Source organism: Arvicola amphibius, chromosome 6 (assembly GCF_903992535.2).
Source record: "Arvicola amphibius chromosome 6, mArvAmp1.2, whole genome shotgun sequence".
Lineage (NCBI taxonomy): Eukaryota > Metazoa > Chordata > Mammalia > Rodentia > Cricetidae > Arvicola > Arvicola amphibius.
This window is the reverse complement of record NC_052052.2, coordinates 19,515,319-19,535,613: the sequence shown is the minus strand read 5'-3', so window position 1 is coordinate 19,535,613 and position 20,295 is coordinate 19,515,319. Positions and strand designations below refer to the sequence as shown.

At 50.0% G+C, this 20,295-nt stretch overlaps 1 non-coding gene across 1 annotated transcript; it reads right to left on the bottom strand.

Moving 5' to 3' along the window:
* Positions 1-6,627: 6,627 nt before the first annotated feature.
* Positions 6,628-6,731, bottom strand: LOC119818105. Its single transcript, XR_005286017.1, has one exon. It is a non-coding gene; the product is annotated as a U6 spliceosomal RNA (small nuclear RNA).
* Between the last annotated feature and the right edge of the window lie 13,564 nt (positions 6,732-20,295).

Sequence of the window (20,295 nt, the reverse complement as noted above, 5' to 3'; positions counted from 1 at the left end):
GCAGCAGTTGTATAAGCAGGGGGCAGGGCTAGGAGCCTGGCTTGAGCCATAAAAGCCCCCTCCCCAGAGACTTCCTCCAGCACTGAAAACCCCCACCAGGCCTGCTGGTTTAGGTTAAAGCACCAGAGGCCAGCAGCACCCCCTGTTCCCCAATACACATAAACACATGTACTCTTCCAAGATTTAGCCACTTCCTCTGCTCTCTCTGGACCTCCGTATCCAGGCTTGTGTATTTAGGGGCTCGGGTTTGGGCTCTGTGCCATGGAGCCAGTCTATGTGTGCACTGTCTGTCTGTCTGTCCGTCTGCCAACAGCCTTCAGGCGCCAGGAGGGGAGGCAGCAGCAAGGAGGTGGGGGCAGGGAAGGAGGTAGCGTTGACAAGTTCCAATGTCTGGCTTTCCCTCCTGGAAACCCCAAGCTGGGCTGCCCCCCCCCCCTTCCCTTCCTGTCTCTCTCGCTCAAGCACGTCCCTTCTAAGCCCCTCTCTGCAGACACCCCCAGTGGAACCAAGCCCAGATCTGCTGCCAAGAAGGCCGACATTTCTTAGACTTGCCACGTTAAAGGGGCCCGCACAGGCACACACTCAGGTCCTCCCACCACCATGTCCTCCTCCTGTGCAGATTCAGGCAACCCGAAACACACAAAGGCACGGTTGGACACAGCAGCCACCTGTGCACACAGGCGGTAGGAGCGAATCTGACCTCGGGCGCACAGACAAATACAAACCCAGGCATGGACTCCCTCCTTCTCCAAGCTCAGCTCACCACAGACCCACGTGGTTTCCATCACACGGTACATAGAGACTCGCACACACAGGCAGATACAGGCCCTGCCATACAGAGAAACAAGTGCGAATCGCCCAGCAAAGCACCACCAACCGTCATGCCCACCACTGCCATCACTACCGTCCTGCCTCCTAATCTTCTCTGCACAGAGCCAAATATATACAGACATCTAATGTTCCCCTATGCCGCCATCAATAGCCACAGAGATGCTGCATACCTACCCCTGGACATTTGGTCCAGCCCACACAGCATTTCTTAATGCAGACATCCCGGCCATGCCTTGTGCATAATTACCTCATTATTCTCTTGTCAACTGTAATGAGTTTGTAGGGACGCTGACACACCCTGACATGGCATACATAAAGTCAGGCACATGTACTGACCCCTTTGTGTGCACACCTGGATTCCTTGTCGCGATGTGTTATACACTGGTTTGGAGGGACACACGCTGCTAGACACAGCATTTCTTTGGACATAGCCCGAATTCAAACTCAAGACACCCACGACTTTCCCTTGGGCCTATACAAACACACAGTGGGTCTCTGAGCAACACAAATGTACACACAGCAGAACATGCACACTTGAAGCAAATAAATTCACCTGCAGTGTGCTTTTTTATGCTGTATATGTGTATGCGTGTGTGTGCATGTGTGCATGTGTGTGCAGGTTCGTGTGCATTTGTGCAATGTGTGTATGTGCTCCTGAGGGGACAGACCCAGCTGTCTGAACCTCATGGTCAGATACTCCAGCCTCCTAGCCCCCAAACGCAGCCTTCTACCTCCCTCCCTTGGCTGGTGAGAGCAGAGGACTCAGCTCTTGTTCCCTCCCTCCACTGGCTGCCTCGCTCCCTCCCATCTGGCAGAATCAGCCAGTCCTGCCCCAGCTCAGGCTCAGGCAGCCCTGGCTGCTCTGGGCAAACTCTCGGCTGGTTGGTCTCGGCTGATGCCGCATCAGCAGCAGCAGCAGGGGCGAGAAGGCTTCAGGCGGCTGCCAACGTGGCAGACGGCGGGCAGGGCGGCAGGAAGGAAACTGGGCCCATTCTGCGCCCACTCGCTGGGGGAGACAAAACCAAGGGGCTGAGTGAGCAAGCAAGGCAGCTGGGCAGGGGACCTTGTGCACAGCTTGGGCTCTGGGCCCACATTGGTCTCACAATGGCTGTGTGACCTTGAGCAACTTGTTCCCCATCTCTGGTCTCGTTTCCTCCTTTAGCAAATGAACAGTTTGGACTGGACAAATCCTTGCCTTCAATTCTACAAAGGCAACTCACAGGATGAAGGTAGAGGCTCACTCTGTGACCTCCAGCTCTTTCAGCCCCCAAATAAAAATCCCTTACCTGCCAGGCGGTGGTGGCACATGCCTTTTAATCCTAGCACTCGGGAGACAGAGACAGGCAGATCTTTGTGAGTTCGAGGCCAACCTGGTCTGCAAGAGCTAGGTCCAGGACAGGCCCCAAAGCTACAGAGAAACCTTGTCTTGAAAAACCAAAAAAGGAAAAAAAAGAAAGAAAAAGAAAACAAGTTCAAGCAGGCATGGTGACTCATGCCTGTAATCCCAGGACATGGGAGAATGAGGCAGGAGGATTGCCATGAGTTCAAGGCCCAGTCTATCTCAAATAAAAAGGAAAAAGGGGGCCGGGCGGTGGTGGAACACGCCTTTAATCCCAGCACTCGGGAGGCAGAGGCAGGCGGATCTCTGTGAGTTCGAGGCCAACCTGGTCTACAAGAGCTAGTTCCAGGACAGGCTCTAAAAGCCACAGAGAAACCCTGTCTCAAAAAACCAAAAAAAAAAAAAAAAAAAAAAATGTTTTAACTAAAAAAGGAAAAAAGAAAAAGGTTACCTGGCCAGTGCTCAACAGAGCTGAGACAAGATCTTGGTGCCCCTGTTTTGGTCTTCAGAATCAACAATGTTCGTTATCTTCCAACCATCCCATGCCCTTCCTGCTCACTCTCTATCATCCCCTAACCCCCACCTCCTCACCCTGGGCCCCAACAGAGCCACCTGGTTCTGCCCTGGGGAGTCAGGGTGTAAAGGTCAGACAAGGCCTCCCACCAGCATTCCAGCTGCTGCTGGGAACACAGCTGTCAGCAGGGTCCAGAGAACCAAAAACTACCTCCTAAGCAGGCCCACATTGTCAGCTTCAAAACGAAGCTGCCGTGGGATCATGGGCCACCCTGAGTCTTGGGTTTTTTTTTTTTTTTTTTTTTTTTTGGTTTTTCGAGACAGGGTTTCTCTGTGGCTTTGGAGCCTGTCCTGGAACTAGCTCTTGTAGACCAGGCTGGTCTCGAACTCACAGAGATCCGCCTGCCTCTGCCTCCCGAGTGCTGGGATTAAAGGCGTGCGCCACCACTGCCCGGCTGAGTCTTGGGTTTTCATCCTGATGGCTGCCATGAACTGGACTAGATGAGTTCCCAGGCCCCTTTCGGCTTGCAGTATCACCGAAGGAACGAACATGGAAAACCACGGTGTGGGGAAGTGGCTGTATCCAGGACCCCAGCCAATCGTGGGATGCCTGGTATCTGGGAACCTGGCCTCTGCTCCGTGGGAGACTAAGGTGGTATCTGCATCTCTGAGGCCCCCATATAAAGGAGGGGTTCAGTCTTTGTTTGTGGGAGGAGTGGGTAGACAGATTGACAACAGTATGGGGGGGAGACGGAAAAGAGGCCTCCATGGAGTGCTTAGCGGAATGAAAGGAAGACAGAAAAAAAATGTTTAAAAGGCGAGAGAATGTCCCTTCTCCCTGCTTGCTTATTTCACCAGTTTTGTCCCTGATGCTCACTCTACCCAGCCCAGTCTATGGGGACCACAAATGTGGGACAGTTACAGGAGGGTGGAGCATCTGTGGATCGTCCTGGGAAGAGTGGAAGAGGACCCAGATGGTCCATGGTGGCAAAGAAAGGCCTGGAGTTGCCAGGCGCAGCAGCACAGGCCTTCGATCCCGGCACTTGGAAAGCAAGAGGATGTTGAGTTCAAGGTCATTCTTAGCTAGCTCAAGATCAGCCTGCGCAATGTACCCTGTCTCCAAAACATGTTTTTAAGAAGACAGAAAGGGAAGAAAAGAAGAGGTAATAGGAACGGCTCGTGGAGGGGAAGGCACCGGGTCTCTAGGAAACGTCCGTAGCATTTCCTGCTGTGCACGTAGACACTTGCGATTATCGTCCCCATCCTGCAGATGGGGAAATCAATGCTCAGTGGGAGGGACGGAGCCAGGCTTTTATACCCAGGCTGGGCTGGCCTGACTGCAAAGCCAGTGTTTTGTGTGCTAAGCCGTGCTGCCTCCTGATGGAACGAATTGCTAATGGTGGCATTTCCGTTGTAGCGACAGTGCTCTGGGAAGAGGTTCTGGACAGATGGTTCCCAATTGGGCCCCTGCCTCAGGCTAGCGGAGCAGAGGGTTGCTGGTGCAGGAAAAACTCATCCCCCTCCGTTCTGCTGTGTGTGGGATGCAGGCAGGTCCCCTCCGGACTCCTCACCATCCCCCGCCAGCCCTTTGGCCTTGCCTGGGTGACCTGCATGAGCTCAGCTTCCCAGCAGCCCTGCGGAGGAGTCAGCCAGGGCAGAGACTGCCTCTGCCCTAGCTGTTTGGCAGTGCCAAGGGAGGCGGGGCCGCAGAGGGGTGCAGCATCTCCCAGCCACCAGACCTCCTTCCTGTGCCCCAACTCCGGCACCCCTGGGGTCTTCTGCAGAGGCCCAAGCTGGGATGAATGGTGCAGAGCTGGGCACACTGGTCAGGCCCGTCCCCATTGCTGCAGCCTTGTTGAGTTGCCATTAACAAGTGGCCGGAGGTTGCCGTGTCTCCATGGAGACCAGACAGTCAGTGCAGCTCTGGGGTGAGGGCCGTGATTAGTGAGTGTCAGTTTTGCCAGCCCTGTCCTTCCCACTGCTGCTCAAGACAACAGGCTTGGGGGGTGGAGGGGAGGGTTGGGAGGGGGTTCAGAGCCTCACAGGCAGGGGGCTTTCAGGCCTAGCCTCAGGTGCTGTGTCTTTGTCTCCCCCAGTGGCTCCTCAGTTCCTCCTCCTCTTGTCGCCTGCCTTCCCTCCGCAATCCATAATCCATCTTACACACAGCCACCAGGGTGAGTTTTCTAAAACACGAGCTGAATCCTGACACTGTCTTGCTTAAGAGCATTCCATGGCTCCTGACACCCTGGAGGCTGAGTTCAGTGCTCTCTCTCTCTCTCTCTCTCTCTCTCTCTCTCTCTCTCTCTCTCTCTCTCTCTCTCTCTCTCTCTTAAAAAAAACAACAAAACCAGGATCCTCTGTGTCACAGTCACATAGTATCCCACGATGTCCTTGAACTGGATATGTAGCCAGGGATGATCCTGAGCTGTTTCTCTTGCCTCCCTCTCCCAAGCGCCTAGAGTCCAGTCACTTTAGGCTAAAGATGTACACAAACACTCCCAGTTTATGTCGTGCTGGGGATTGAACTCAGGGTTTTGTGCATGATAGGCAAGCACTATACTAACTGAGCTACACGTCAACAAAGGGTTTTTGAGCATCCTACCATGGGTCAAGGAGCCTGCCAGGTGTTCAAGGTCAATGAGACAAACAAGTTCTCTGTTTTTATGGAGGAAGGCAACCTGTCAATCTTGTGAAGGGGATATATTATAAATAAAATACAGGGCTGGAGAGATGGCTGAGCAGTTAAGAGCCTAACCGTTGCTGGGTGAGGGTGGCACATGCCTTTAATCCCAGCATTTGGGAGGCAGGGCAGGTGGATCTCTGTGAGTTCGAGGCCAGCCTGGTCTACAGAGCGAATTCCAGGACAGGCTTCAAAACTACAGAGAAATCTTGTCTTTTTTCTCTTCTTCTTCTTCTTCTTCTTCTTTCTTCTTCTTCTTCTTCTTCTTCTTCTTCTTCTTCTTCTTCTTCTTCTTCTTCTTCTTCTTCTTCTTCTTCTTCTTCTTCTTCTTCTTCTTCTTCTTCTTCTTCTTCTTTTGTAGCTTTGGAGCCTGTCCTGGAACTATCTCTTGTAGACCAGGCTGGCCTCGAACTCACAGAGATCCGCCTGCCTCTGCCTCTGGAGTGCTAGGATTAAAGGCATGCACCACCACTGCCTGGCTTTTTTTGGGTGCGGGGGGGTGGCGGTTGAAACCCTGTCTCAAACAAACAAACAAACAAACAAAAAAAGAGCACTAACTGCTCTTCCAAAGGACTCCAGGTTCAATTCCCAGCACCCACATGGCAGATGGCAGCTAACTGTCTGTAACTCCAGGATCCAACACCCTCACACAGACATACACGCAAGCAAAACACCAATGCGCATAAAAATAAATCATGCTTTTAATCCCAGCACTTGAGGGACAGAGGCAGACGGATCTCAGTGAGCTGGAGGCCAGCCTGATCTACAAAGTGAGTTCCAGGACAAGCTCTAAAGCTACACAGAGAAACCCTGTCTTGAAAAACATAATAAATAAATAAATAAATAAATAAATAAATAAATAAATAAATAAGATCAAGAGCTTTTTGCCAGTCCAATCTTTGTGAGTTCAAGGCCAGTCTGGTCTACAGAGTAAAATTACAGGGCAGCCAGGGCTCCACCGAGGAATCCTGTCTCGAACACCCCACCACCACCAAAAGAGCTTTTGGCAAGGTGGCATAGGCCTATAATTTCAGTACTTGGGAAGCTGGGGCAGAAGGATTTTGAATTCAAGACCAGTCTGCGTTATATAGTGAAACAAAACAAAATAACGGGAGTCAGCCTACTTCAGGTGAGCAATATAAAGGAGGCAGTTTTGTATTCGAGTGTATGCATCTGTGTGCCCACACATACATCCACATGTGTGGAGGCCAGAGCTCTGCCTTCAAGTGGCTTTCTCCATCACTCCCCACCTTAGAATTCTTTCCCCCTTTTGGAATGCTTCAAGGGACTCTGAGTGTCATCCTTGCTTAGGGGCGTGCTAATCTTCTCCTTATCATTCCAATTTTAGTGTGCTGCTGAAGCTAACACCGCCTTATTTTCTGACACAGGGTTTCACACTGCGTCTGGAGTTTACCAGTTCACCTAGACTGGCTGGCCAGCAAGCCCCAGGGCTCCTCCTGTCTTCATGTCCCTGGGATTGTAGACTCATGTTGCTCCTTGTGTGGCAAGCATTTTATCAACCGAGCCATCTCCCCACGTCCCACTTTTCAAGTATTTCTCTATGATTGTGTGTATGCTTGTGTACATATGCACCCATATGTACAGAGGTGCCCACAGAGGTGAGACGGGGGCATCAGAGCCCTTGTAACTGGAGACAAAACAAGTTGTGAGAACTGAGTCCTTTGGAAGATCAGTAAGTGCTCCTATTTATTATTTATTTAGACATGTTCTCACTATGCATCCCCTGGCTGGCTTAGGACTACCTGTGTAGACCAGGCTTGCCTCATATTTCTAGACATAGACATCTGCCTTGCCTCTTCCTCCTGGACACTGGGATTAAAATTGTGTGCTTCCACATCTGTCATGACTTTTTATTTTTCTGTTTTTTTGAGGCAAGATATAGACCAGGCTGGCCTTGAACTCAGAGATCCAGCTGCCTCTGCCTCCTCAGTGCTGGTTTAAATTAAAGGAGCATGGCACCATGTTTGACTTGGCAAGTTTTTTGTTTGTTTGTTTGTTTTAGATGTATTTTTATTTTATTGTGTGTGCATGTGCATGCATGTGTGTGTGCATGCGTTCATGTGTGCATGTGTGTGCGGGTATGAATGTTTATCACACCTGTGCAGGTGCCCAAGGAGACCAGAAAATGGTATATCAAATCCCCTGGAACCGGTGACATCCAGTTGTGCGATGCCTAATATGGGTACCGGGAACTGAACTCAGATCCTCTGTAGAACACAAGACGGCTCTTAATCACTGATGTTCTGTATCAGCATGTTGGCCTTTAAGTGCACCAGTAGCTGAGGCTAACCTTCAACTTCTAGTTCTCCTGACTCCACCTCAAGAGCACTGGAATTACAGGAAGACACCACACACACCACCACACTCAATTTAATGATGTGCTGGGGATCAAACCCAGGGCTTCACGCATGCTAGGGAAGCAGGCCACCAACTGATTAGATCCATAATGCTGCAGAGATTTTCAGAGTGACAGGACTGATAGGGTCCCCCACCAGTGAGCAGACAGGAACATTCTAGAGAGCATGCACCAGGGCCCCAGCCTCCTGCCCCTCTGGCTGCCTCTCTTTTCTCTCCCTGGTTGCCAACCCCTCCTTCACGCTTCCTATCTTGGTGAAAGGCAGGGCTTATCCAAGTGAGTGGGGGTGGGGACGACAGGACGACGGGACAACCCAAACCTCTGAGTCATTCTCCGCTCTTTCTCCCCTGTGCGTGCCTCGCCTTAGTCCCTCTTCCTGTCCACCCTACCCCATCTCTTTTCACTGTCACTGCCCACCTTCTCATGTGCACTACGACTGTCACAGCTGTCCCCAAGAGGCTCAGCCACTCATTTCTTAAATCCTATATGGGGTACTGGGTGACAGGCAGTGAGCCACAGCAGGCCGCGTGGATACGGTAAAGGGCAAGTGTGTAGTCCCTGCCCTAAACCAGAGTCCAGTCAGGAAAGCCACAGGTCTGTAAGCGCAGAGGAGGACCTCACCTAGGAGGGGACGTCTAGCAGCATTCCAGGAGGGCAAGCTGCTGAGCTGGGACCTGAAGGGCAAGGAGTGAGCCAGGCAAAGGGAGGAGGAAGATGTTCCAGGCACGGGAACAAGTACACGCTTGGGACGGCAGGAAGTAGGAGAGGTCAGAGCTGAACCAGAGGTTGGGGGAGGGGGCCCCCACCGGGAGTCTGCTCAGATCTCCCAGCATGACCTCCAGCCTCTCCCTTCCGGTTCGCTCTCCGCACCAGCACCACAGTTAGTCCGGGCTCTCAAAAACAGTCGGAGTCCCGCTCTGCACCCACAGTCGAAGCACGGTAGCACGGCCCTTGAAGCATCCGAAAGGCTCTAGCAGCTGCCTTTCTACTTGCTCCTCCCAGCCAGCCACACCCAACACAGGTCATTTTCTTGGTCTCCCGGAATGTCCTCCCCTAAAGGCCCAGCATGGATGCACCTCCCTCAGGAAGACTTCCTTATCCCATTTTGCCTACCCCAGTAAGTTTCTCCTCTCTGCCTTTGCCCAACCAATTGGAGTTATGTGCACAGAAGAGCTGACAGCTGACGCTCACTGGCTGCTTTGCGGGAGACTTTATAGATGTGTTCCACAGAGATGACCTTATTTTAACTCTTCCAGCCTGTGGGGCTGAAGAGATGGCTCAGCAGTTAAGAACGTCGGCTGTCCTTCCTGAGGCCCTGGGTTCAACTGCCAGCAACCACAAGCTAGCAATGGTCTCAAACTCCAGTTTGATCTGATGCCCTTGGCTACCCTCTGTGGGCATACATACAGAATAGATACCCATACACATAAACGGAAAAGTAAAATAAAGGGCTGGAGAGATGGCTCGGAGATTAAGAGCACTGGCTTCTTTTCCAGAGGTTCTGAGTTCAATTCCCAGCACCCACATGGTGGCTCACAACCATCCATAATGAGATCTGGTGCCCTCTTCTGGCCTGCAGGTATATATGCAGGCAGAACACTGTATACATAATAAATTAAAAAAAAAAAAAAACAAAAGTAAAATAAAACTCTGCCTCCTTGTGAGTGTCACCTATACTTTACTCAGGTGACACTGAGGCTCAAAAAGTCTAGAGGGACTCTGCTGGTTACCAAGGATGATAAGTGGCAGAGCTGGGACTTGAACCCAGGTTGACTATTGCCACTAAGACCTGTGGCAATGTTTTCTAGTACCTTCTACCAAACTAGCAGCACTTGGGAGGGCACAGTCCAAGTCTGATGCATTTGGGCTCCTGTTGGTTCCTAAGAGTAAAGAAACACCCTCTGCACCCTGAGTGAATCTGGTCATCATCCTGGGATTGACCCACTGTCTAGCCCAGGATCTGGCCCCTGAGTCAGGCCCCTAAAGACCTGCTGGCATTTCCATCCCGTGTCTAGCAGCTCCTTTGGAATCAGACAGACTTGTTTTGAACTTTAGTTCTGCCCTCAGATGGATGTAGCATTGTAAGTGAGTACCTTCAGCTCTCTGAGCCTCCAGTTCTCCATCCTTAGATGAGCTGGAAAGTATCTGCTCCCCAGGACTCCACAGATGTAAACAATGTAGCCATTCATGCTGTTTCCCAAGTGTCTATGTGCAGCGCTGAGCTTGCGGCTTTTTGTTTTTTTTTTTTTTTTAATGTGTATTAATTGTATTGTTTATTTATTTATTTTCTTGCTTGCTTATTTTGAGAGAGGTTCCCACTATTGTAGATCTGGTTGGCCCAGAACTCACAGAAACTCCTGCCTTTGCCTTTGCTAAGATTACATGTGTGAGGCCTCATGCCCAGCTTATTTCCTTTTCTGAAGTTGTGTGTGTTTGTGTGAGTGGGGATGCACATATGTGAGCACAGCTCTCCATGATGGCCAGGAGAGGGCGTCAGATCCCCGGCAGCTGGAGTTACAGGAAGGTTGTGAGCCTCCTGACATGGGTGCTGGGAGCTGAACTCAGGTCCCCCACGAGAGCAGCGCAAGCTATTCACGGCTGAGGCATCTTTCCAGCCTGCTCATTTACATTTTTTTAAACTAGTTATCGTTATTCTATTCGGTATTGCATTTTGCCTGCATGCATATCTATATGATTATGGCAGATCTGGAACTGGAGTTATAGACAGTTGTGAGCGGCCATGTGGGTTCTGGGAATTGAACTCAGGTCCTCTGTAAGAACAGCCAGTGCTCTTAACCACAGAGCTATTTCTCCAGCCCTTATTTGTCTTTTTAAACAAAAGCTTCAAGTTTATTAATTTTTACGTGTAGAGGTGTTTTTCTTTCATGTGTGTGTGCACCACATATGTGCCTGGTGCTACAAGTTCAGAAGAGGGAGTTGAAGCCCCTGGAACTGGATCACGATCACGTGGGCACTGGGAACTGAACCCGGGTTTTATGGAAGTGTAGTCTGAACCATCTCTCCAGTCCTAATTTTTCTTTTGTTTTGTTTCTTTGTGTAGCCTTGGTTGTCCTAGAACTAGCTTTGTAAACAGAGTTGGGCTCGAACTCACAGAGATCTGTCTGTCTCTGCCTCCCAATTGCTGGGACTAAAGGTGATTGTTACCACTGCCCAGGTTTGTTGGTTTGTTTGTTTTTTGAGAGAGAGTTTCTCTGTGTAACCCTGGTTCCTGATTGATTCTTAATTAGTGCCACCCTTAAGTCCAGGCAATCAGGGACATGGGGCCTCAATACTTCAAAAGGTCACCCCAGCCCTCCTCCCCTGGTCCCTCCCCCACAGAATGAAGAATCAGAGAGGTTTGGAACTCATGCCCAGCCAGAGTCCACCCCCACTCCCTTCTGAAACAGCTCTGGATACCAAGGATCTTAGAAACCCTGAGCCAGCTGACAGGGCGTGGGTGTGCCCTTCCCTAGTCCAAACCACACTGCCAGGGTAGATTCCTGGGCCTAAGGGGTAGCCAAAAGCAGCTGTTCACCAGGAGGGGGTGCTGAGGAAAGCCACTGGGTAGGTAGGCGGGGCCTAGGAGAAGGGCCTCCAGTGTGCTCTCCGCAGGAACACGGTGTCCTTCTGAGTGCCTCCGAAGGCAGGAACTACCAGCTCCATTTTAGAGATAAAGGAACCTGTGCTCCGACTAGAGTCACTGGGAGTCTGTTTACTGAGCTGCCACTGAGCTGGTCCTGCTTCCGTACAGCTCAGTGTCACACACCCAGCTCCTAATGTAACTCTTGCAGTGCCCCGTGAGGAAAGTGAGGAGACACAGCAAGGTTGAGAGACTTGCCTAAGGTTGCAGTTTCTAAGTAACAGCGTCAAACCCTGGCAGTCAAGTTTTTACCTCTCCTTCTGGTACCCAGTACCATTATTGTCGTTAGACTGTCCCCTAATCTGGCTAACGCAGCGGCAGCGGCTGGCCTCAATCATCCGCCTGAGGAATGAGACACAGACATGCCCTGTGTGGCCTCTGTTTGGAATGCCACAAAGGGTCTGTCATCCAAATTGAAGGTGTCTCCATGGTCGCTATAGAAGGAGCTAAGGAGGGGCTGGGGACCAGAACTTAACCCTGCTTCTCACCTTTGTCCTGCAGGCCTAGGACAGCCAGGCGGGGCCCTAGGGCTGTCCAGAGAGAGGCCCCCTCCAGTTCGTAGCTGGATCTGTGGCCTGAGAAGATGGTGCTTTCACAGAGCCCAGGCCAGGCCCTCCCCTTTCCCTCTGTGGCCCAGCTGTGGCTGTTGTCCAAGCTCCCACAGGCAAGCCCCACCTCTCCTAGACCAGGCCAAACTGCTGCTCTGTGGTCACCTGGACCCAATTTCCTTCTTCCTGCCTCCTCCCATCTCTGGGAGGCACCACTGGACTGAAGGCCCTGCCAATTTCAAAAATCTTCTCCCCCAGGAAGCCATTTCTGTCTCTCCCACAACCACCCCTGGGGTCTTCTCACTCAGAACCCCCCAGTGCATCTCCCTTTAGCCCCCCACACTGAGAATCACTTGGATTTGGACCATCAGTCCATTTTCCATTTGGTTCCTGGCTGAACACTGGGTCCCTGGCCAGGCTGCGAGTTCCCTTCCCCTGGGCAATATCATACCATGTGTTTCTCTCCCTCCCCACTCCCAGTTGCCTGGCAGAGTTGAACCCAGAGCCAGAAAGCTGCCCTACCCCAGGAACCAAGCCTTAGAGGTTAGAGGCCTGGAGCCAGCTCAGCCATTCTCCCGTAACCCTGTCTGTGCCAGGTGAAGTTCCCTGGGAGGTCCAGGAAGGGGAAGGGACTGAGCCAAGATCACCCAGAGACCCATCCAGCACTCAAACCTCTGTCTCCTGACTCTCAGGCCCAGGTTCTGACCCTGTACATAGATCAAGTTTCCAAATCCCTCAAGGCCTCATTTTCAAGCAGGAAACTGGAATGACTCCCAATGGTATATGGTCTGAACCCCAGGGGTTAATCTTGCTCCAGACGCCACATCTGGAAAAGCCCTAAGGAGATCATTAGTCCAGCCTCCTTCTTCCCCACACTGAGGCCCGGAAAGCAGAAGAGACCTCCTTGGGGTCACACCAAGCTAGGAGTACAACTGAAGAACACTGGATTCCATGTGGCCTTTGATGAATTGAGTATCAAGGGACCAGGAGTTAGATGGAGTATCTGATAGGCAGACAGTCAGGGCTAGGGGCATGACTAAGTATAAAGATGGTGAATTTCCAAGATGTCTGACTTCTTCTTCACCATCTTGTCCTGAGACAGAGGCTTAGTGGGCTTTTTCTCCACCCAGTAGGGTCACCTGTAGAGACCTCAGCCTATGGGATCAGTCTGTCAAGTTCAAGGCCAGAACAGGATGTGGTTACCACAAATTTTCAGACCTATCACCCTCCCTGTGTTTTTTCAAATTGGCCAATCCTAAATTGGGGAAAGGCAGACTGCACCCCTCCCCCCCCATCCCTTGATCCCTTTAAAACACCCAGTCCTCAAGGAGAGACCAGGCCTTGGCTTCTGTAGTCCCTCCTGTTTGGCAGATTTTCCTGTTTTTTTTTTCTTTTTTTTCTTCTTTTCTTTCTTTTTCTTTTCTTTTCTTTCTTTTTGTTGTTGTTGTTGTTTTATTTCTTGATTTGCCTGTTTTTTAAATTCTTTAAATGGCAGAGAAAAGTTACTGATTCAGATCCCTAAACAGAGAAAGGCATGGTGGTACACGCTTTTAATTCCAGCACTTAGAAGGCAGAGGCAGGCAGATCTGTGGGTTCAAGGCCAGCCTGGTCTACAGAGCAAGTTCTAGGATAGCCAAAGATACACAGAGAAACGCTGCCTCAAAAAACCACCACCAACAAAAAACAAAAGATCCCTAAACAAGGACAGGTTTGGTAGCATGTACCTTTAATCCCATTATTGGGGAGGCAGAGGCAGGAAGAACTCTGTGAGATCAAGGCCAGCCTGGTCTACAAAGCGAGTTCCAGGACAACCAGAGAAACCCTGTCTGGTGGGGGGGGGGGGAGGCGAGGCCCACAAAAACAAAAACATCCCTAAACAGTAACAGTATCTCCAACTCATTCATTCATCCAAGAAACCTACGGAAGACTGCTAATTCCTGGCTCTGTGCTGGTACTGAGAAAACAAGAATGAAAAAGACTGGAATACGGACCAGGCAAAGAGCTTGCCTAGCATGCAGGAGTTCCTGGGTTTAATCCCCAGCATTGCATAAATCTGGCCTGGTGGTTGGTTGCACAGCTTGTCAGTCCCAGACCTTAGAAGGTCCAGGAGGCAGGAAAAGGAGTCCAAGGTCATTCTCAGGTACCTAGTCATTTCTAGGCTAGCCCCGCCTATGTGAAACCCTGCCTCAAAACAAAACAAATTATAAAAACCAAGACAGTCAAAGCTGAAAGGGCATGAGAGGGCTTTTGGGTACAGGAAGTGAGGAAAAGTATCTTGGTCTGGCTTCTGCCTTGAGGTGACAATTCATCAAGATTTGTATTGATGTGTATTTGATGTGTACTTTCTTCTGTACATATCTTTCCCTCAAAAGTGTTTCTGAGGCCTGGAGACTTGGCTTGGTGGTTAAGAGCACTTCCTACTCTTCCAGAGAACCTAAATTTAGCTCCCAGCGCCATATTGGGTGGCTCACAAATGCCTGTAGATCCAGCCCCACGAGATCTGACACCTTCTTCTGGCCTCCACAGGTACCCACACACATGGCATACACTTATACAAATGCACGCACCTTTTAATTTTCAATAAAAATTAAAAATAAAGCCGGGCTGTGGTGGCGCATGCCTTTAGTCCCAGCACTAGGGAGGCAGAGGCAGGTGGATCTCTGTGAGTTCGAGGCCAGCCTGGTCTACAAGAACTAGTTCCAGGACAGGCTCCAAAGCTACAGAGAAACCCTGTATTGAAAAACAAACAAACAAAAAATTAAAAATTAAATCAAGCAGGGTTCAGTGACACATGCCTTTAATTTCAGCACTCAGGAGGCAGAGGAAGGCAACCTCTGTAAATTCAAGGCCAGCCTGGTCTATAGAGTGAGTTCCAGGACAGCCAAGGCTATACAGACAAATCCTGTCTCAAAATACTACAAATCAAGCAGGTGTATGCTTTTAATCCCAGCACTTCAGAGGCAGAGGCAGGTCTGAGTTCAAGACCAGCCTGGTCTATGGAGTTAGTTCCAGGACAGCCAGGACCACAAAGAGAAACCTTGTCTCAAAATAAAATAAAGTAAAAAATAAATCATTTTTTAAAAGGCTTTTTTTTTTTATTTGCAAAAGACAGTTATAGGGGCTGGGTATATAATTCAGTTGAATCGCCTAGCACACACAAAGCCCTGGGTTCCACCTACAGCACTAGGGGAAAAAAACAGGCAACCATGGAAACTGAGCTTCAAGAGATAAGACACTGAAAACTGTCTAATCACAGCTGGGAGGAGGACAGCTGTAGAGAAAGGGCAGGGCGTGTGGACTGTGGAGCCAGGGGACCTGCTGCAGCAGGGAGGGAAGGGGAAGCGTGGTACGGGGAGGTGATGTACACTCAGAGCTTGGAAGAGATGAACAGGTGGGAAGAGTAGGGGTGATTTCCAGCTCCTCCCCACACTGCACCAATGGAAAGTCGCCATGAATCACGGGTGGAAGCGTGATATAGCTGCTACAGGAGAACATATGGAGTCAGGCAAGGTGGTGCATGCCTGCAGTCCCAGCACTCAGGAGGTGAAGACAGGATTCTAAGTTTGAGGCCAACCTGGACGAGATAACAAGATTTCATCTCAAAAACCCAAGGGCTTGGTGATGAGGTCTGCACCTAGCATGCGCAAAAACTTAGGTAAAGGTAAGCGGGGGTGGGGGGGTAAGCTGGAGAGACGAGGGAAGGAGAGAGAGGAAGAAAGAAAAGGGAAACCTGTGGGAGCACCTTCATGGCCTGTAATAGGTAACGGGTTTTTGCAGGTTTCCAACGCACTAACCACAATCTGACACAGAGGCACAAGCCTGCTACAATCTCGGTATGTGGAAGCCAAAGATCATGAGTTTGAACCTAGCCTGGATTACATAGCAGCATCCTGTCTCAGAAAAACAAGAGCCAGGTATGATATCACATGTCTGAAATTCCAAAACTTGGGAGCCCAGGATGCCCCTGAACTCATCTTCCTACAAGAGACCCTATGTCAAAACAACAAACCATCCAGGTATTGCCTTTAATCCCAGCACTTGGGAGGCAGACTCAGGCAGATCTCTGTGAGGTCGAGACAAGCCTGGTCTACAGAGCTAGTTTCAGAACAACTAGGGCTACACAAAGACACCCTGTCTTGGATAAAAACAAAACAAAACAAAAACAAAGAAAATTACATTAAAAAAAAGATGAAGCAGCTGGATGATGGTACACACCTTTATTATAGTATTGCAGAGACCGAGTTCCAGGTCACCTGGTCTATATAGCGAGTTCCAGGCCAGTCAGAGTTACAGTGAAATCCTTGTTTCAAAACAAACACAAGCAAATTAGATGAAGCAAGAAGCAGACCACCCTGGACTCTGAGGGCTGATAGGAGTTGATACTTCATCCTGAGGGAAGTGGGCCATCAGAAAAGGCTCTAAAGAGCTGGCTGGACATGGTGGCTCACACCTTTAATCCCAGCACTGGGGAGGCAGAAGCAGGAAGATCCCTGTGAGTTTGAGGCCAGCCTGGTCTACAAAGTGAGTTCTAGGACAGCCAAGGCTACACAGAGAAAAACTCTGTCTTCAAAAACAAAGAAAGACCTTTAATCCCAGCACTCGGGAGGCAGAGGCAGGCGGATCTCTGAGTTCGAGGCCAGCCTGGTCTACAAGAGCTAGATCCAGGATAGGCTCTAGAAACTACAGGGAAACCCTGTCTCGAAAAACCAAAAAAAAAAAAAAAAACCAAAAAAAACAAAAAAAAACAAAAAAAAACAAAGAAAAGGGTTTAAGAAGGGGTGACAGGAACAGCAACTGAAGCAAAGGCTGGGGCTAAGGTGACCTCACACAGACTTTATGAATTCTCCTTACCTTCTCTGTTGGGTGAAGCATTGCCTAACACAAAGAGTACAAGGAAACCCGCCCCCTTCTCCTTGCTCAGCAGAGACAGGGCCAGGCTTGGGTTCTACCCCTCTGCAATCAAGATGCAGTTTACAACTTGAAAAGTCACTTAATCCAGGTGCCAGGATGAGGTGGGGCACTGGCTGTGAGGCCCGGTCCTGCAGGGCCTAGCCCTGGTCTTAGAGGAGCTGCAGCCTGCCAGCTCCTACCCACGCCCCAACTCCTGCTCCAGCCCCACCTGCTGTGCTCAGCACCTGGGCTCCCCCTCCTCTTCCCCCATCTTCCTCTTAGGGAAGAGAGAGCTTGGCAGAGCCGGGGAGCCGGGAGTTTCCTCCACCTACTCCCACTCCCACACAACAGAACCTGCACCAGATTCAGAGGACACCAGATTCCTGCAGAACCCCCTCCTCTGCCAGGCACTCAGGAACGGCACTGGCAGAACCAGGTGAAGTGGTGCAGGCCTGTGATCCCAGCACTTGGGGTGCTAAGGTAGGAGGATTCCTAAGAGTTCAAGGCCAACCTGGATTAGATAACAAGACCCTGTCACAGAAACAGACACATAAAAAAACAAGGCTAGCAAGAACTCATCCTGGAAAGGTGCTTGCTATGCAAGCCTGGCCAGCTGAGTTCAACCCCCATAATTCACATTAAGGTGAGAAAACCAGTCAGGCATAGTGGTGCACACATTTAATCCCAGGGTTTAGGAGACAGAGACAGGAGATCTCTGTGAATTGAGGCCAGCCTGGTCTCTATAGTGAGTTCAAAGCTAGCCAAGGCTACACAGTGAGACCCTGTCTCAAATAAACAAAAAACAGTAAAGTTAGTGTTTAGATTGGATGTACCCAATCCATCTAGCATCTATGGAGTACCTGCTGCATACCAAGCCCTGTGTCCTTTGGGAAGGACAATACCCACAGTCAGCAACATCCCATGTGTTTTACAGAGGTACAAAGTGGAGTCTAGAGAGCAAGGCTGATTTCATCTGGGGAGGGAGTAGTATGTGGACACCAAGGAGAATTTCCTACACAGGGGGCCATGTGAGCTGGACCATAAAGAATGAGGAAGAGACCAGGCATAATGGCTCACAGCGGTAATCCCCATCAGTTAGGAGGCTGAGACAGAAGGAGCAGTAAGGTTTCAGCACCTACATGGGGCACCTCAATTCTACTTGTAACTCTTGCTCCAGGGGATCCAATGCCCTCTTCTGGACTCTTCAGGTATGTACGCTGTGCGTGTGTGCGTGCACACGCACACACGTGTGTGTGCACACACATGCACACATAAACATATACATACACACAGTTGGTTTTTTTTAATCTTTAAAAAAAGAAAAATGCTCTCTTGGTCATTTTATCGTGGATGAGGGATCGGCTCATGAGGCCACACTTGGAAGGACTTCCGACAATTAGTGGTTGATGAGGAGAGACATCATCTTCTTTAGCAGCATGGCCCCAGTAAGCAGCCTCTCCTCCATGCTCAGGTAAGCAACTCTAACTAAACGCAGTGGGTCACACACACACACAAGTCCCGAGGAAGTAGGGAGGGAACTTTTTAGGGACGGAAGGCCTCAGCAAGAGAGGGAAGGAGAATGAGAGAGAATGATAGTGCTTGCTGAGACCAAGGTAGCCACTGAGTCTTCACACTGACTCTGTGAAACGGTTTGACGTCATCCATGCCCCAGAGGTGGTCACAGTGGAGCAAAAACCCCTAAAGTCATCATATACATGGGCAAAAATGTCAAAGAACAAAAGCAAATAAGTAAATGAAATGTCCTTGCTAAGTCAGGCCCAGTAGTTGACATCTGCGCTCTCAGCGCTCAGGGGGCTGCGGTGGACTACGGTTTGAGGCCAGACTGAACTGCATGGTAAGCTCTAAGAGGTCAGCCTGGGCTACACAGAGAAATCTTGTCTCAAAGAAATAAATAAACAAACAAATGAATGAATGGGTAGGTAGATAGATAAATAGATAAATAGCTGGGCAATAGTGGCACACTCCTTTAATTCCAGCAATTGGGAGGCAGAGGCAGGTGGATCTCTGTGAGTTCAAGGCCAGCCTGGTCTACAGACTGAGTTGCAGGGCAGGCTCCAAAGCTACACAGAAGAAACCCTGTCTTGAAAAGCCATAAATAAATAAATAAATAAATAAATAAATAAATAAATAAATAAATAACAGGATAAGGATGTGCCTCAGAGAACAGAGTGCTTAGTATAGCATAGCCCCGGGTTGGATCCCAAACAACATATGAACTAGACATGGCAGCACTCACCTGTGATCTCCATACTTGGGTTTTGGATCCAGTTTCAGGACAGCATGTGCTACAAGAGACCCACATGGTGGAGAGAAAAAACAACTACCTCAAGTTGTTCTCTGACCTCCAGTCGAGTCCTCTGGCACACCCTTCACAAGCAGACTAAACACATCAAATGTATAAGAAGACCTACTCTTGGTGGCAGAGGGAAGTCTAAGAATATAACGACTCCTTAGGGCTAAAGCAACCATGGAGCCCTCACACTGACCCTGTGAGATGCTGTGCTTTTATCCATGCTCCAAAGGGTTGAAACTACAGTTGGCAGGTTGCTGGAGTGGGATTTGGACCCCACTTTGTCTGTTTCCCTGTTTGTACCTTATAGGAGCTTGGGCAAAGGACGTGTGGAGCCCTGAGGAGATTTGCAGGAGGTAGAGTCAGAAAGAAGAGGAGTTCAAGGTCACCCTCCCTCTGCTACTAGAAAATTTGAGCTGGTTAAGATTTGGGGAGGAGGGACTAGAGAGATGGTTTAGTGGCTAGGAGCACTGGTTTTTCTTCCATAGGACCATGCTTCGATTCCCAGCACCCACATGGCAGCTCACAACTGTCTATTACTCCTGTTCTAGGGGATCTGATGCCCTCTTCTGGCTTCCCTGGGCACTGCATGCACATGGTGCACAGACATACAGGCAGGCAAAACACCCACAAACATAAAATAAAATTAAAAAGGAGGGGGGAAGAGGTACTCTGGGAGATATCAAGCTGACACTGGGGTTCTGGTGGGGACTGGTTGGCTCTGGCAGATGAAATGGAGGGAGGTGTCAGAGGTGATGTCTCAGGTGGCTTCCATACTGCAGAAAGAATCTTGTAATTATTCTTTACAACAAATGGTCCAGAGTGGGGACCCATACCCGCCACCTGCCCAGCTCACCCAGGAAGATGCTTTATTCTCCAGACGTTCGTGCACATCCCACAGCCATTTGTGTATGCATTCAGCCAACTTAATGGATCACTGAGTGGATGCTGGCTGCTGGGCTGGGAGCTGGGGAGACATCATTAGCGGTTCACTGCAACAGCCTCGGGTATGGATTGGAAGTCTGGGTTTGCAGCTGACTTGCCGTGAGTCCCGGCTCGACCTTCAGCTTATTGTGACTTAAGGCGGGTGTTCGGACCTTTAATGGTTTTTTTTTTTTTTTTTTTTTTTTTGGTCATCTGTAAGATGGGAACATTAACGGCACCTA